The following is a 6,000-nucleotide window of genomic DNA, read 5'->3' as shown; positions in this document are numbered from 1 at the left end:
GACCTCGAGCAGCAGCAAAAGCTCAGGTCCTTGCCGATTTCATAATCGAGCTAGCTTCCGAACAACTAGACTTGGAAACAGAAGCTCTGAAGTGGAGTCTGTACATTGACGAGCCTCGCCAAGACAAGGTTCCGGCATCGGTCTAAAGGCTGACCTCCTCAGCTATAGAAACCATCAAAAAATCCTACAGGCTCGGATTCAGCGTTTCTAATAACGAGGCTGAATACGAAGCATTAATTGCAAGATTAAAACTTGCCCTAAGCCTCGGAATTCGAGAGCTGAACGCTTATAGTGATTCACAGCTAGTAGCTAGCCAGTTCCTACGGCGAGTATGAAACAAGGACGAAAGAATGGGGGCATACCTAGAAGTTGTCTGGAACCTCACTAAGCAGTTCAACAGATTTGAACTAACGAGGATCCCACGAGGAGAGAGCTGCTCAGCAGACGCGCTGGCTGCTTTAGCGTCAACATAAGACCCCCTCGTAAAACGGATCATACCCTTAAAGGGAATCGAAAACAAGTATTGACATAGCTACCAAGCTGAGATCGATAGCAAGCCGAAAGAGCAAACGGAAGGTAGCTACCCCAGACGGTAGCAACCAAGCTCTTACAACGCACTGGTTCCCAAAAAACCAGAATCGTAGCTTTAAAAAGCATACCTCCGGGGCAAGATCCAGACCTCGGATTCACCTGTCCATGCAGCCAGGACCAGGAGTCGTTCTGCTTTTGAAATCGCATCCGAAGAAACGACCCAGACTCCGGAGAACAACACCAGAACTGGAGATATTCCTCAGAATTCAGACTCCTTCGAGCCTAATCCGACCAATATCTCCGGGGCAATAAGACATCAGGTCACGACATTCAGGGACCTGAACAAGACACATCAAGTCACGACACTCAGGGACCTGAACAAGACCCGCCCTCATCTCTTCATGACAAAATCATTAAGAGAGAGGATTGGAGAATACCGATCATGCAATACATCTTGTAGGGTAAGATCCCCCCCAATAAGTGGAGGCCCGAAAACTCAAAGCATTAGCGCAAGATACTGCATAATCGAGTCAGCCCTCCATAAAACGAAGCATTTCGGACCTTACCTAAAATGCATCCATGGCCTCGATGCTATCAATCTTATGAAGAAATGCACGCATGCTCCTGAAGAGAAACCACTCTGGGGGCAGAGCTCTAGCTATCCGAATCAAAAGACAGGGTTATTTCTGGCCCACCATTATAGCTGACAGCGAGGTTTACTCCTCTTCATGTGATAAATGCCAAAGGCATGCACCGATTATACATCAGCCTGCGGAAAAATTATCCTCAATACCCGCTCAGTACCCGTTCATGAGGTGGTCCATGGACATCGTAGAACCATTCATAACGTCAGGAAGAGGAAGGCAGAAGCTACGCTTCCTCTTGGTCTTGACATACTACTTCACGAAGTGGATAGAAGCTGAAGCTTTCCAACAAATAACTAGATTCGAAGTCGGAAGGATTTGTGTGGAAAGACATCGTCTGCGCCACGGCGTCCCGTATGAGATCGTAACCGACAATGGAGGACAGTTCATTTCTCGCGACTTCAAAGCATTTTGCGACAAGTGGAATATCCGCCCTACCTTCTCAACACCTCGACGACCTAAGGCAGGCGGAGGCTGCTAAAAGTCAATATAGCAAACCTCAAGAAACGCTTCGGAACCAACAAGAAAAACCTGTTTGAAAAGATACCTGAAGTACTTTGGGCATGACGAACCACCCCTAGAAGGCTACAGAGGAAACTCCCTTTCTCTTTAGCCTACGAAACGGAAGTTCGTTCCGGCGAAAACCTCCACTGAGGCCTCCGTCGAGAGCTCTGTACGTCTGATCCCGCAGCTAACAATCAAGCTCCTAACGACAGCCTCGACCTAATCGAGAAAGACAGACCGAGCCCTGCTTCGGATTCAAAACTATCAGCAAGCAATGCCCGACATTATAATTCCAAAGTCAGGCCCCAACAATTCGTTATAGGTGACCTAGTACTTAGGAAAGTTTTCGAAGCAAACCAAGAACCAGATGCTGGGAAACTAGGGACCAATTGGGAAGGTCCTTACCGGATTATCCACGTGTACGACCTGGCGTCTATAAGCTCCTGAAGGTACGAACCGAGGTACCTGAAATCAGATCGCGGAATGCCACAAATCTGAAGAAATACTATCATTAGTACTTAAATTCTCGAATTATGTTAGCCTTGACCCTTGACTGGGTACGTAGGCAATTGTGTTATGAGTGTAACCCCAATCTCATTTTAACACTCTTTCCACCATGGCGAAAGGGGGCATATGTTTGAGAACAATAGCCCAAACAGCGATTGTATGATTATTGTGTACCATGTATCCTATTATCAATAAAGCAATTATCTTCGATACCTTGACTTTTTTAACAAATTCAGGTCTCTACGAACCTGAACCTAAGGTCTTAAAACCCTTCGAACAAATTCAGGTCTCCGTGAACCTGAACCTAAGGTCTTAAAAACCTTCAAACAAAATTCAGGTCTCCGTGAGCCTGAACCTAAAGGTCTTAAAACCCTTCAAACAACTTCAGGTCTCCGTGAACCTGAACCTAAGGTCTTAAAAACCTTCAACAAATTCAGGTCTCCGTGACCTGAACCTAAGGTCTTAAAACCCTTCGAACAAATTCAGGTCTCCGTGAACCTGAACCTAAGGTCTTAAAACCTTCAAACAAATTCAGGTCTCCGTGAGCCTGAACCTAAGGTCTTAAAACCCTTCAAACAAATTCAGGTTCCGTGAACCTGAACCTAAGGTCTTAAAAACCTTCAAACAAATTCAGGTCTCCGTGAACCTGAACCTAAGGTCTTAAAACCCTTCGAACAAATTCAGGTCTCCGTCAACCTGAACCTAAAATCCTCAGTAATCTCGAAGGTCTTAAAATCCTTCCAACAAACTCAGGTCTCCACGAACCTGGACCTAAGGTCTTAAAATCCTTAGTAACCTCGAAGGTCTTAAAATCCTTCAAGCAATATCAGGTCTCGACGAACCTGACCCAAGGTCTTAAAATCCTTACCAAATCTCCAAGGTCTTAAAATCCTTATCAAATCTCCAAGGTCTTAAAATCCTTATCAAATCTCCAAGGTCTTAAAATCCTTATCAAATCTCCAAGGTCTTAAAATCCTCATCAAATCACAAAGGTCTTAATCCTTATCAAACCTCAAAAGGTCTTAAAATCCTAAGCAAACTTCAATGGGTCTTAAAATCCCACAAACGAATTCAGGTTCCCATGAACCCCCTCCTAAGGTCTTCAGAGTAGCTCAGGTTCCTAAAAACCCGGAGCTAATCTCAATGTTTCAGGAACTCCTTCTAAGGATCCTCGTAATCGAATGTACTCGAAATCTTCGAGACCTGATAAGTCATTGGACATTGTATATAATAATCACGATACATGTCCTAACCAAAACTTCCACTTGACAAAAGTCAATCTCATCCAAGAAACGATCAAACCATGTTAAATGACTTAATACGAAAAACAAAACCGAAATTTGAATAAAAGGGTTTAAAAGCCTCCCAGGCTAACGAGGGTTCAGAAGACCCTAAGGTTTAAAAAGCCTCCTCAGGCTATAAGTCTGAAACGTAAACAAAGCCCATTGGGCAAAAGTCATGAAAAGCAACATTACAATTCAAAAAGAGCCGCAGCTCTTAGACATCATTATCACGGGAGCTCATCCCGACATCCTTGTCTCCCTCGACTGGATCACTTTCTTTGGCTGGATCTCCCTCATCTGCCTCCTTGTCATCGCCCATCTGGGACGTCTCGACTGGAGCTGAATCAGGGCCCACCAAACCTAAGTTAGAACCATACTCTCCGGAAAAGGATAGATTAAACATGTTAATCTCGAAAGTACCTGAACTCTCTGAGAATTGAGGAATGGGAAGCTTGCTGGCCGAGAAGTCGGATACTTGCTCCTTTTCATACGCAATCGTAGCCATCAGATTAAGCAAAGGAAATCTTCAATAAAGATAATTGTTGCTCGAGATCTCAACAAAAAGATTGATGCTCGGCGGCTAGGTCTAGCTTCCGAGATAAGGAATCTTATCTCGAAAGCTGGGGGCAACTGTTGGGCCCAAATATGACCCCCTAGCTAATGATATACAATAAGAAATGATAACGGGCCGCGAAAGGCCCATCATGAATTCAATCTTCAAAAACAGCTAAGTCAGATCCGGAGGCTGTGAGCTGGAGATGTTCATCAGAGAGGTCAAGGAAAAGAGGCAGCTCGTTGACAAGTAAACAGGCGCAGGACCCGGTCAAAGAGGTAGCTCGTGGACAAATAAATAGGCGCAGGACCCGGTCAAAGGGGAGCTGTTACAAATCACTCAAATCACGGAGGAAATCTCGGGAACCAGTTGGTAGCGACCAAAAGAGGCCTGAGGCTATTTAAAGAAGACATCAAACAATGATCATTGGAACCACAATTCAACTTCTTACGCAGAAGCTCTCAAAATACTTTACTTTCTTTGTAAACGCTATAAACATTCCTTGTAACCATTCTTTACCCAAATCATCAATAAAATCATCATTCATTCTATAAGTTCTTACGGGATTCAGCCCACGTTATCTTTCCCTAACCTTTTCCTAAATCTTAACCTGACCTAAAATCAGGAGGTGAGTTTAATCCCTCACATCACTCACACAGAGACTGTGTGATTTAAGTGTGGGGGAGGTACCAAGTATTTGATCATGTTTGTTTCCATGATTTTGAGTCTCATGCATTGCATATTACATTCTTATTTGCATAGAAAAATCCAAAAAAATTAAAAAAAAATTTGAAAAACACAAAAAGAATCATTTAGTTGCATCATTTGCATCTTAGGGATTGAGTCTAGAAGCATATTGGTTGCATTCATGCATTAGGGGGATATCAATCTTGTAAAGAGCTCGTGCTAAGTACTGAATTTGATGACCTTTGTAATCATGGCAAGTAGCTTGAACATCCTTTGGAAAGCTTGTAAACTTCGCGCCTTGAATGCTCCTCTTGAAACTCATTTGACTGTTGATACTCTCTCTTTGAAGCAAGCTCATGTTTTAATGTCTCTTGCATATGGTCCCTTGTGTACTAAGTCATGGATATACACACTTGAGTTGTCCCATCCTTTTTACCAATCTTCTTGACAAACTCAAGTGGTACTCCACTCCCAAAACCCATACCTCCTTTTATACCATCATTATTTGTTGAGTGAGGCCTCTTTGGAAAGCTTTACATGTGCATAATGTTGAGAGTATTGGGAACGATAATGCTTAGTCTCCATTCTTGCTAGATTAGTCACTCTATTGTCTAGCTATAGGAAGAAGGGGGTGAGTGTTGTGATTGTGATTTGGGAATATGAAAGGTTTGACTCTTTGTGCTTAAATGATTAGTCTTTATGGGATAAGTGGAGAAGTATCTAGCTCTTATTGTGAAAAGTCTTGGCCCCCAAATATAAAAAAAATAAAAGAAAAAAAAAAGAATGAAAAGGGGGCTAGCAATGTTGTTAGGAGCTCAGATTTGTTTTAAAATTGTGAAAATCCCTTATTGATTTCAAAAAGAAAGAGTGTGATGTGAAAAATGTTCTTGGGATCTTTTGGTGAGAGATGTGAGTTGGGTTTGACATTGAGGAATAATTGAATATCTTGTGTGTTTGGGAAAGGGTAGAACAATGGAGATTGAGCATTGTATGCATGAGTTGATCCCTTTCTTAGATATATTATGTGTAATGTCAAGGCTACTTTGTTTTGAGAGTAAACCACATTAAAAGATCATTTTGAACCTCTGATTTCACTTGCATTAAAGCCTTTGTCTTACCAAACCAAATGACTTGGACCAGTTGACCATTTGTGAGATGTATATTGAGTTTGCTTCATAAATGTTAGAGAAATGTGGATTTGTGGTTTGTAGATGCATGGTTAATGAGTGTAGAGATCAAAGGAGCTGAGATAGGCTTAGAGAAGTTAGAGATGGATAAAATCTTTGCTCTT

The sequence above is a fragment of the Raphanus sativus genome, chromosome 4, assembly GCF_000801105.2.
Source record: "Raphanus sativus cultivar WK10039 chromosome 4, ASM80110v3, whole genome shotgun sequence".
In the NCBI taxonomy this organism is placed as follows: Eukaryota; Viridiplantae; Streptophyta; class Magnoliopsida; order Brassicales; family Brassicaceae; genus Raphanus; species Raphanus sativus.
The sequence above is the reverse complement of the archived record's forward strand: the minus strand, read 5'-3'. Positions refer to the sequence as shown.